This window comes from Camponotus floridanus, unplaced genomic scaffold (assembly GCF_003227725.1).
Source record: "Camponotus floridanus strain SB8 unplaced genomic scaffold, Cflo_v7.5 scaffold105, whole genome shotgun sequence".
Taxonomy (NCBI): Eukaryota; Metazoa; Arthropoda; class Insecta; order Hymenoptera; family Formicidae; genus Camponotus; species Camponotus floridanus.
Genome location: NW_020229221.1, coordinates 481,351 through 494,961, shown reverse-complemented (window position 1 = coordinate 494,961; position 13,611 = coordinate 481,351). Strand labels below are relative to the sequence as shown.

General features: G+C 33.2%; 1 protein-coding gene across 2 annotated transcripts in view; it reads left to right on the top strand.

Moving 5' to 3' along the window:
* Positions 1-10,308: 10,308 nt before the first annotated feature.
* The window catches only part of LOC109609710, a 125,008-nt gene continuing 121,705 nt past the window's right edge, over positions 10,309-13,611 (top strand). Inside the window, exon 1 of one of the 2 annotated variants that reach the window (XM_020030030.2) lies at positions 10,309-10,810. The gene's annotated coding sequence lies outside the window, so the exon portion shown is untranslated. Of the gene's footprint in view, positions 10,815-13,611 lie in introns of both variants that reach the window. The other variant, XM_025411249.1, reaches the window with a different exon arrangement.

Below are 13,611 nucleotides of genomic sequence, written 5' to 3'. Positions count from 1 at the left end.
AATAATTATCTAATAATTGATTTCTGCTATTAAAATCTGTAGAAATACATTAAAATATATTAAAATAGCTCGATGAGATTTGAAATACACATTTATTGATAGCAAACAAAAAGAAATTGAGACAGAGTAGATATCTTGTAGATAACATTTATTATTATTAGAATAATTGAACTTAATTTTGCCTTAGAAAGAAATATTGTAATTATTACAGTTTTATTAATTCAATAAATGCTTGCTTGTACTTGATTGTGGAAACACAAATTTCTTAAAAAAGTAAATAAAGCATATTATTATATTATATATTATTAAATGTGAGATATTTTATTAGCATAATATATATTATATATTAAGGAATTTTGTTATTTATAATCTTTATATTTTTTGCTTACCGTAAAAGTATATAAAGCACAATCTATATTTCTTTTAAAAATATGTTAATTAAATTATCCAAAATTATCACGCTGTTCTATTAAGAATATAGTAGTAGTTGTTTGCATCCAATGATATAACTCTAGAGTTTTGTTTTGTTGACACAAATGATGACTGATTTAAATTTTTTTAAGTATCTTCGATGAATGTTATAAGTTTCGCATGTATAACGTTTTTTTTTCATTCGTCTTTTTTTCTATCTTTTTTCATTTTTTCTTCTGTCTACTATATTTGTTTATGTGAATAAACAAATACATTGTTTATGTAAATAATTCGTAATATAATTTATATAATTTATCAAAGTTAAATTATTTGAAAAAATGTGCTAATAAAGCTGTGCAAAATTATATTTAGTTCTTCATTTAATAATTAAAAAATCTACTTTTAAAAATTATTTTTTAATACTTTTCAAAATTCCTTTTTTAATGATTAAAAATTGAAACATAAAGTCATTTCAAGTAATTATTATATCAAAATAATTGATTTCTAAACGGCATATGTAAAATTGGTTTAAATTGGTTTAAATATTTAGTACGCAGAGACAATTAAATTCTGAATTAATGATATTATTTTGTAGGTAATGCCGAAAAGAATCTTGAAATCAACATATTGATTAAATAAATTGGAATCTCGTTTTGTATTTTTCGTGCTTGTTGCTGTTGAAAAATGAATTTTTTACACAAAATTTATTATAAATATTCATTCACAAAAATTTTATATAATTATTAAGATATATATTTATATTAATTATTTGATAATATTCGATAATATTTTTAATAGAATTTAAAAAATATAAAATAGAATTTAAAAAAAATATATATATAGAGATAAGAGTAAAACATTCAATATAGAAAAAAAGGAAAAGAAATAGAGAATAAAGAAAAAGAGCAATGATAATACGTAACTTTAATTTATAACAATTCATCGAAAATTATTTCGTAATCATATTATTATACGTCAATATCATCGAAAATTATTTCATAAGCATATTATTATATTATACGTCAATAGAAAATTGTGTTTTCGTAAAGTTAAATCGATAAAACGCTCCTATTTGCGTTTATTGCATTGACGCAGTATATAAATCTGCCCTTGCAAATAATCAGATTCAAATTGCGTCTGCAGGAAAGAATACGAGTGAGTTGTAACGAAATAACCCTGGCTGGCTGAAGAGCAATACATTGCGGTTGCATTGTTCTGCGGTTGCCCGCGCCAGGCGCAGCTTTTACGATCTTTCGACGTGACAAGTGCGAAAATATTGCTGCCTATTCCGCATACAAGTTTTTGTCATATTATCTATGTAAAACGCGCAGGCATCGCCATATAGCTACGTACAAGTAAGATTGCTAACGTAATGCTTTATATATTTGTGAATATGTTACTATATATATAGTCTTTCATATTTAATTTTCATGATTAATGTGAAATTCAACAAAAAACAATATCTCTGTATTTGTGACTCCGTATCTGTGCCTTTTTTATTTTATGTTTAAAGAGAAAGTAAGCAGTTGTGCCTAAATTTTAAATCAAGAGATACATTAAACAAACAAATGCAATCATATTAATTTATCTATATCTTACTATTAATATTTATATTTTTATGACACTTATATTTAAAATAAAAGCAAAAGAGCTTATATACACTTTTTTTTATCTATATGATTTAGTAATGTCGTTTATCGTGTATATTTTGTAATAAGTATTTTTGTGATTAGTATTGATAATAATAGATAATATTGATAATAATCGTGAAAGATAATGATCGATAGAAGAACGAGTATATAAAACATATCGTATATATCGCGATAAAAATTGAAAATTATCGAAAACAATCTAGTTTGTATAGTGGCTGTATGGTGAAACGCAAACTAAATTATCGTAGCTGTATCTTGCAAATGCACACCGGTCACTGTCAGATTAAGCCACGAGATTCTTAAGAGCAATTATTGTGCGATTATTATTGGAGTAATTGCGTGAATGAGTCGACAGCGCCCAAGGGGCATTTTCTACAAGAGATCTCGCGGAGACTATATACTCTCAGGATCTATAAAGTCCGACAATATTCGGTTATAAACCACATCCGTACGTACGCGATTTAATTGTTACTAACAACGTCCTTCTTCAGATATAATCCGCGTCCGTTAAGATTCTTTTGCCATCCTTTCCCACGAAGAACACGCATTACTTTGCCGCTGCGTTTTTACTTCAATTAAGATTTCATTACTTGCGCGATAACGAAATAAGTGCATCAATATTTATTGTTTGATAAATAAAAAAAATTCTCTAGAGAAAATAATAAGTGATTTGCAAAATTCTATAACTCTAAAAAATGTACCAGGAATACATTTTATGAAACAACGATAACAGATTAAAAAATATACATTATATGTTATTTAATTTATATTTGTTGTTAATAAGTAATATGTGCTTTTATTATTTTGGATTATTATTATATTTATTTAATTTGCATAATATATTATAATTTATATACTATTTTATATCGTAAATAAAGAATATCTTCATGAGTTAGAATTAAATTTTACACAGAATGTAATATATATGAAAATATGTCGTCATTTTTTTGACTCGTACGGTAGATCTTGATTGAATAAATTATGTCGAGTATGCAAATTCAAATTTTGTGAGATATACTTATTATTATTATTATTAATTAATTGAGATATATATTTTTTTTTGTTACAATTACTCGAGATTTGACGATTATATTATTCTCTCCGTTAATATAACGATCATATATGCATATTATATTTAAATAGGCAAAAAATTTATATCTTGAGATATAAAATATATTCGATTTTAAACATTTACAGATATAATATTCCCGCAATAATTATCGTAATAAAACAATTTATATAATTCCTATTTGATTCAATTCGTATTTTAAATAAATAAGTATATTATACGAAATACATATATTTTGATAATTGCCGCCGTGAAATAAACAGTAGTCTTATCACTATTATTAATTAATCGCACATACTGATAATCTTTATATATATAAATAATTATAACGAATATAATCTAATTTTTTGATATTTCTCCCGATTATGTGTCGGAAGATAATATGACGACATATAGCTTGCACTGCTTTGATTCTCGCCGCGTAAGTGTCAACAGAACAGTTGTCATGATAAATACTCGTTATAAAAAAACACTAAGTTTTTTGACGTATAATATTCTTCAATTAAATCTATTCTTTCACCGTTACATTCTTTTAAAATATAAACGTGATACGTCATGTTTTGTTAATATGTTGTAAAAAGGAAATCTATTTTTTTGATAGAATATTCAATACATTCGCAAAAAATGATTAGCTTTTTATTAAGAATAAGAGAAACTAGATAAAAAAGTATAATAAAAATAATAAGAATAATAATAAGAAAAGAAAAAAAGAGTTGCAAGAATTGAGTAATAGATTTTTTCGCTTTTTTTATGTTTCTTATACAACCATAATTCATTTTTTAAATAAAGGTGAATTTAATATAAAACATTTAACAAAAATATATGGATATCGAAACCAATATACATCTTCTAAACTAATATATTATATCTATAATTATTTCTAATCATTTGTTAAACTAGAAAAATAGTAAATTTTTGTCAGTACGTTTATAAGATTTTTTCTCCTAGTTTTTAATTTGAACATATAAACTTTCTTTATCAATTAATAGATTTTTGTTCTCATTGTATATCCCTTTGAACAAGTTATAAAAATTATGTTTTATTTTTTTTATTTGATTTAAAATACAGATATAGATTAGATCGTCTAGTTCTCTTTGACGCTTGAGAAAAGCATTCTAACATTACGCAAAGTCTGCCTATCATAGCTAATTAATCTAACGTTCAAGTCTTGACGTTGAGGATCGCGCGTATGATTAACAAACACTTTCGATTAGGAACTAATTTCGCCTTTATAAGGCGCGTGGTTAAGTAATAGCAAGAAGTTATTAACATTCTTACGATTTTTCAACAATCGCTAAGTGCGCGGCCCGTTCTATTTCATTGATAGCAATGATTCATGTCTCGCGATAACTAATATCGCGCACGGTAATTAAAGATCCACGAGGTCGTAACGCGAATCCGTCATTGCCGTCACTTACCAATGGATGATCTGCGAGCGCAGGAAGAAACATCTCGCTCTCAAGATCACCTGTAATTAACTGTGATTGAACTTTCATTGCTCATTGAGCATCGCGCTGAAGTTATTCATCTCTCATGTGTACGTGAGATTGTGTTTATTTTATTTAACAGCGATCACGATAACCGTGAGTCAGGGATTTTATGCAGTCGTGAAAATTCGAAGATAATTTCTCTAAAATTAAAAAACTCTTTTTTTTCTCCACGCTATGATAAGAAAGAGAGAGAGACACAGTTGATTATAGTTACATATAAGTTATAGTGTCTATAAAATATAAAAAAAAAATTCGTCGCAGATCAATCATTGAGGAAAGCAGGTTTTTACGAGACACTTAAGAGCATATCTAATTAAATAAATCTCTGTACTGCGCTATCGAGAAATTTTGACATGCCTTGAACTGTGAAATAAATAAACGCCTTTTAACTTTAACGATCGATATTTCGTTTCTAATATCTAAATGTGAAAGGGATACATCAACCACTCCGGATTCATCTGTACGGTCGGCCATCACTGCCGTCGTCGTCTTTGATAGTTGACGTGTTCAATCAATCTTCGCGATAATTAATGCCTCGCATAACTGCAGAAATCTTTATGGTTACGCTACATAACGCGACAACTCTCATTTTAAAACGCGCTGAACTGTCAACATGCTATCGTGGAAACGAAGCGAGCACTTTCGCGCCGAAGACGATTTATGTGATCAATTTCATTAATACTATTATTAATGTTATGCTCTCTTGTTTTAAAAAGCTGAAAGGTTAATTATTAAATTTATAAAATTGATAGTTTTCGGTCGATTAATTTAAAATTTAAACCTCTGATCTTGCGCAAGGTAATTCTAGCTCTAACGGCCTTTATTACTTCATCCAATTTCAATTAAGACCAAAATAATGGATATTACGTAGATCGAGTAATGGATTCTAAGGAAAATACGCTTTTGCGTCGATATAGCGTAACGTACGTAAAGCACCCCACCGTTCGCGGTCAAGTAACAAGAAATAATTATTATCGACACGTACGTGCTCTCATTTCGTTTCCGAGGCTACCGGAGACCGGCGGCTCGCCGCGGGAAAAATGCGTCCGCAGACTCATCATACGCTCCGTTACACGATCGCTCATCTTTTTCGTGCTCGTCCGTGTAACCGGTCTTACGTCACGGAGAAGGCGGTACGTCTTCCGCAAGCGGAATTACGAGCTATACGTGCAAACGTGACACGCGGGCTACACCACGTCGTTTTGTACGAGATGCTCTCTTTTCGCGAGGGAATCCGCTTCTTTCACTTCCTTCGAAGCATCGTGCGTCTCCGTATCACGCAGGAAATTTAATTTTCGACGATATTGTCCACACTTGACAACGATGACGAAAAGTTCTTCCGTGAACCAATGACTCGACTGTATTGTGCCCTTGTAAAGGGATATTAAAGGCGGAGAGAACGGAACGCACTCGCTTCCGGAGCTTGATTTCTGTCGAAGCATGTAATTAATAGCAACAGATGCATCAGGAATAGCAACGACATGATATCTACTTATAGATAAGAGAAGAGGAAGAGGAAAGAGAGAATAATCGATAGGACGACGATAATTCGGTATTTTTTTTTTGCGATACGCTAGTCGATATTATATCAATACTTGTTTTCTTAATTCTGTGTTAAGTTATTATTAAAGCTAATTGTTGGAACTCTGATGATATCAATTCAAATGTATCCACAAATTAACAGATAATAATGAAGAATTATCTCATGAATGAATGATGATCGCGAATTTTGCCTCAAGAATTTACATAAATAAATAAGATATAAATCCGTCATTAATTATTATTGTACATCATATGCGATTTGAATCACGAAAAATTCAAAACTGTCACAGACTAACGATACGAAAATGAATCGTTTGTAGATTCGCGCATACATCTCTTTTTTTTTCTCTTTCCGAAATTATCGGCGAATCACCGGCATAATTTCGTCCAGGTAATATTGTCAATGACTCGGATGCGGGTACTTTAACCTCGAGGTAATATATATCCGTATATCTTGTGGTTAAAATTATGCGGGAATGGATACCGGCTATGTACGAGCAGCGAGAATGTCAGTGACAACGAGTATATGGTAATGTCAATGCTTGCTAGAAACGCTACTAATTATAAGCTAAAGCTTACGCATGTTTCTATTAATTCTATTAATTCTATTAATTCCATTTAATCATTATTGCTTATAATATTATTAGCGAGAAGTATAAATTTTCCTCTCTTTCTTTTTTCTTTTTTTTTCTTGATTAGAAATGTGCTCAAAACTTGAAAACTTTAAGGCAAAGCATAATAATATTTTAGTTCAAAATATTGTGGACTATATATTTCATGCCATGACTATACATTTCTATATTTTTTATCTCAATGAAAATTCTTAGACATGCTTTTACATATTAATCTTTTAATCAAGTTATTTTAATTAATAATTCCGAAAGATAATAGCAATTATTTTTATAAAGAGCGAAATGAAAGAAAAAGTTTTTTCTAGTATATATATAATTGGGCCATAAATGAATGTTCAAGAAATGTTTTATCACACGCTTTAATATCGCTAATTAAAAAAATAGATAATACACGGCGATACGCTAGTTGCTACGCATCAGACTGATTTTTCGCGATGGTTTCAAACTGTGTATACTTTATACGATGGGACAGGAAGTCTCATTGTCGACGCGCAACGTAAGCGAAAGAGAGCAAGAAATATGATTTCCTTTGGGTACCAGACATTGCACATAAGCGACAGAATGCTGTAAAATATATCTCGAGAGCGAGATACATGACAAACAGGTTTCTCCATAGCGTTGTATTGCGTTAAGAAGCCATTGAAGCGAGCGGTACCAAGTTCCTATGGCAGGTGATAACACGGCTTGAGAAGATCCTATCGAGGATGCTGCCGAGTTACGCGGAACCGCTTAAAACCGTGACGATACACCTTGTAAACGTTTAAAACAGCGCGTATATGCATATAACTAAATTGGAAAAATTGCGTATTGTAATATTCCTATGAAATAAAAAAATTGAATCAGCGAAAATCAATTCGACATCGGAAGATTTCATTTTTTTCAACATCGTCACTCATGAGTTTTCCCATGAATGGTGACAAATCTATTTCTCTTAAACGCTATTAAATCTCTTATAATCATCACAATTTTATAATGATTGATAATGTCTCTAAATATCAACAATTTTTTCGTCACATATTTTAACAGAATACTTTGACGAATCGCATTTACTTATATGTTTGATCGTCGAGCAAACTCGGCAATGCCATTAACACCGGGAACCGGGTCTTAACAGCAACCTTAGCCAATCGAACTGCAATTCTGCTGGACCAGTTTAACACACCCTCGCATAACGCAAGCGAGGGCAGCCACTTTCTATGCTGAGTAGTGATGGCAGCCTTAGTGCGTGGCTGACGAACGCCTTTCCCGCCCTGTAACCCCCTAGAGGTCAAAAAATTATTTTTCTCCGTGCTTTCAGATAAATTATGCATGAATCGTGACCGCGTCGGGCGCGCACTGTTAAATACGAGCCGTGTACGCTCTCTACAAGAGGGATTAATGCTCTCTCAGAATCGGTCCCCTCACTCGTGTCCTTATCCAATTTCTCTCACACGTATCCTTTTATCCTCCCTCGCGCGCGTTATTCTTTCTCCTCTTTTCTTCCTGTAAAACGTTGCCGCCGCGAGAGACATCGCCTATACAAACGTCTCTTTGGCTTCCGTCACCTCGCGATCCTTTCATATCTCTGAATAGCACTGCTGCGAGACTAATTTAAGGGAGAGTCGAGTGTTAAGAATCTCGTATACCGACGTTACTATTTGACTGATAACTCGTTTCATTCATGAGGTACGTCATGCGAAACTGTTAGAATAGCTTCTTCAAACTTAGAATCTGGGATCGTTATAGGAGCTTATACTATTATTAATCGCGATACTGTAAAAAGAGGGAAATATAAAGAAAAATTTTATCGACTAAGATTTAGATAAAACGGAAGAATGGAATATTATTTGGATTCGCAGAGATACCCTTTATAAGGTCATCTTTTCGGTGATGTCGCGCGAATTCGCAACTACGGATGTAAAAGAGTACTTTGCGTCCGTGATTATAGCAATATCATATGTATATGTTACACCATGCTTCGTAGCAACGTACCGTTGGATGTTTACACGCAGGCACGAAAATTGTGGGGAAAATTATGGTGCTGGGCGGGATCATCGTTGTCGAGGCCGGGTCATGTCACGGAAGAGTCGAGATCTCTACGCCTCCATAACGATCGAAATTCATTTCCATAATTATCTCACGATCGCGCGGATCACCTCAGTAGAAAACGCTCGACCTGATTCTACGCCGGGACATTCCGTTTCGTGTGAATGTTTCTGTAAACGGTAATCACGTGCCCCTCTGGATTTCTATCTCGTGAAATCGAATCGACTTGATCGTTGATCGATCGGAATAACAGTTCCGCTATCATCGCGAAAAATTATGAAATCTCAAAAGTAAACATAACAATAGTTTCAATATATTTTAAATATATAATATACTTTTGTGAAATATAATACCCTTGCCTTTGTACGAATAAATTATTTTGCCAGGCAATGTATACGTATGTATACTCTATCAAAGTCAGTAAAGGTCGTTTGTCCTTCAAAGATACTTTGACGTTCTTCGATTGTTGCAAAATAATCTGAACATAAGTATTTGTAAAATTATTAAATAATAGCTAATCCCCTACACATAAGATCTTCATAATAGAGAGATATAAAATTGTAAGAATACAAAGGGATACAGATCACACTTTATATACATCATATTTTTGTTGAGCGCGTTTAATCCTTATTTTATAGCAGTTTTACGAACATTAACTTGGGTTTCTCCATGTTCCTTCGCATTCTATTATATCCTTGAATATCGTACTTAACGTCGGAACAGCTTGTAATGCTGTATAATTCCGTAATGCTCGTAATATAATGCGCCCGCTCATAATTTATCATTATCAAATTCATAAATCTAGCGTTTCGTAATCACCGATTTCATGTTGCGTACAATATATATATATATATATATATATATATATATATATATAAATTATATTAAATTATATTATTAATTTTATTATTTTAAGTTAATTATATTAAATATAAATTATTCAAAGCACTCGTATAAAATTTAGTACAATAAACAACGTTTAAAGTTCTTGAAAAACATTTTTTCTCTTTATAAATAAAATTATATTTTATTCTAAAAAGAAAAATGTCATATTTTGATTTTTTTTCTTAACTACATATCGAAATATATAATTGAAAAAATATATATACAAGAAGGATAACACTCTAAAATTTTTCATTAAAAAAACTAAGTACAAACATTGTTTAAATAATATATATATTTTTCTAATATATAGATGATATATATAATTTTATACGAAAAAAATATCTCCGCGATACCACGTATCGACGTGGTCGCGTAAGGTATAGACGAATTCTTCATTATCATCGGAGATCCAAATTGCGTGGGCGTACCTTTATACATACACGTTATCTTGACGATTAGTTCAATATGTATACATTCGCACACAACGCGATACATAGTACGCACAGCGCTGTATATACATGTAATATTAATATACCTGTGCGTATATTTCCTTTGCGCAGGTGGTGGGGAGGCGAGAAGCCGAGCGCCCCCGAAGAGCGGCGGAAACGGCCGAACGTCGCGAAGCCGGTTGTGTCGCGCTCCCCCGAGTCAGTATCGCGTCAGTCTCGAAGTGAAGTTGGTCAGTGATCTGTGTTAGAGCAGGGCCACTCAGTCCCCGCGTCCGTCACTCTCCTTTTCTCTTCCTGTTTTACACGCGCGTCCCTTTCTGCCTGTCCTTCTTTCTCTCTCTCTATTCTTTTCACCTCGCTTTCCTCTCGTCGCGATATCGTCGTATTCGTTTCGTCGCGCGATCCGTTCGAGATCGGGTGTACCCCGATCTCCCGGTCTCTTTCCCGGGTCCTCTCTTCTCCGGTACTCGCGAGATACACGTACACGATAACAGAGAGAGGACGAGAGGTAGAGAGAGTGCCACAGTGTGGAGTTGTTACCAGTGGAGAAGAAGCACAAAAATTAACCTTTACAAGCGGCCGTGCCTCACGACGACCGTCATCCACCACCGTCGACAACCACCGACGCCGACATCGGATAATCCAGCATCGCCAAGTAAGTACGTAGCTCTTTTACGTGTAATCCTTAACACTGTACAACTTTGCGCATATACGCGCAATATATAATGTATAATCGTGTTTTTTTTTTGACGCGATTGTAATCGCAACACCAAGCTCGCGTATCGAATATACGCATATATCATAATGTAATGGTGGCAAACCTGCGCTTTCGGAGTCACGTAGGCGGTTGTATTTTTTTTTAAATTGTTATAGATTTATTTTGATGGACACGTAAAAATAATGTTACGTGCGGTGAAATAATGATAACAAATTAATGTTTATAATAGAGAATTTTAAATTGTAAACTCAATTACGTATACTAGGTTTTTTAAGAATTAATTCAATTTTACATACAGGTGCGTATATTCAATGCTTCGAGCTTTGAATCGACTTTTTATAATCGTGTAAAGTGAAAGCAACATTTGCTAAGAACTATTTAAATTTGGAAAATGCAGTTACTACGGTAGAATAATAATTTCGCGCTTCTTCGTGAAAATTAGAGCAATGTATACAATGGCTTCAGTGTATAGAGAATGTTCTATTATATAAAACAATTTTAATATATTTTTTTTAATAATTTATTTTAAAATTTTAAATTCTAATTTTTATTTACATACATTTAATAACATAAGATAAACATTTATCGCGTTCGCAAAATAAAAAGTCGATTTTTCATCACTTATTTCATATAAATATTTATCTAATTTAATACATTTTATTCTACATATAAAAATATATTAATGTATTAATTATTTATTAACAAAATTATATATAAAAAATATATATCTAAAAAAATTTTTTATTAAAATATTTTCATGTGGATAATTAATACATGTGGATAATTAATACATGAAAAAAATATATTTTTTATGTGAAGCAAAAATTACATAGGATTTTTTAACATTTACATATATACATATATATATATATATATATACATATTTAATATTTAAAAAAATACATATAATGTTACTGGGTATATTATAATATATAATAGAATATACACATGTTTTATTATATATCCAGTATAATTTTCTGACAATGAGTTTTGTGTATGCGCTCTATAACGGATTTAATAGGTATTTATTAAATTAGGAATATATATATATATATATATATATATATATTTTTTTTTTACTCTCTCGACGTACTTTTGAATAAGCGAACTTGAGGTGCGAATACAGCGTGCAAATCAACTGCATCGAGGCTAAAATCGAATGTGTGTCACGTTCACCACGGTAGCGGTAATTAGTAATCGGTGCACGAGCGCCAATTAAACTTGAAAAAGTCAATGTTACTGAGAAGGTTTCGTACACTTACGCAATCGCATGTGATATAAAGCCCGTTATGACATTGTTCAGCGATTATCCGGTTATAGAGAAAGTACGTCGGCCGACCAGACATTGTCTTCTCTGCTCATTGTGTGTGTCATGGAGGTCGGATCCAAGGTAAATGAATACGTCGCGTGGCGAATCCCTATCTCGCGAAACTTGAATTGTACTAAAAAAAATGTTTGCAATTTTTAAAAAGAGAGAAAAGAAGAGTGATTTCCGTGACGTAAATAAAGCATCTCTCTCTCGTATAATTTAATATATAACTTATTACATTGGTAATTTTGCTTATACTATTTAAAAGGTTGGATTTTCTTCTGTGAATTCTAAATCAAATTAATAATTAAATAGTTAAGTGTACCGTAATTGTTTTTTATCTTATATCGAGGTGGATTCTTTCACCTCGCTTAACGTTTTATATATTTGCAGTCTCATAAATAAATTACACGCGCGCCGGAAGTATCAATCAAACGTGCAGGTTTACGTTACCGCTAATTACGAGATAAATAAAAACGCGAATTTTTTCCCCCTTTACCGGATGGGGAACTCGGAACAGAGCGGCTATTAGCGCACAGCGAAAAAAAGATCCCCGGCAGTTTTATCTCTCTCGTTAATTATCCGTCGCCGGTCAAAGCACGATGCGCGCGTCCCGGCACGATATAAATATAAAACAATTATGGGCTATCGACGTCGCCATCGCGACGATAACGTTCATTAATTCGTAGTTATTCTCGCGCGAATAAACTCAATTTATCGGGACGACGGCGACGCGTCGCCTCGAGACTCTTTCCCTTCTTCTTCTTTTTTTTTTTTCATTTTTCTTCCTCTCCCTTTATCCTTCTCGGCGGGTGACCACGCTTCTCCACGTGCAATATCACCGCGCGCCATAAAGTGTCGGAGTCTGTAAGGCGGCCGTGATTGCTTGACACGTCGCAATTGAATGTCATAACGCGATAGAGGCGCGCAGCACAATGCGATGCGCGGCCGCATGACGCGCGCGCGCGCGCGGCATTAAGCATTATATGCGTAATTTACGAAGGTTATTTACTATACAATTAGATAGCCCGCGCCAAGTATTACGATGTGCACGTACGGCGATGTTACGAACGCGTGTGCGCGCTCGCGCGCGCGAGATGCATGCGCCGCGCGGACGTGCATGGTAATGGTCCGAGGGTCTCATCAGTGGCATACGGAGCGAGAGAGAGAGAGAGAGAGACATAATGTGGGAGCGAGATGAGGAAGGAGAGGATCCTCACTTTTTCCTCCGGCGTATCTAGGATAATATACGATATATACGATGTAACGAGGTATGTAATGGGTAATAGTGCGTAATGATATAATGCGCACATTCCTCGACGTACGTCTGCTATAACAAACATTGTTAGGGAGAGTACGCGGATTCCCCGGCATCACCGAGAGCCGCGCGTCCGAGCCGAGGTCCTCGCAAACGAGAGCATGCTAACGA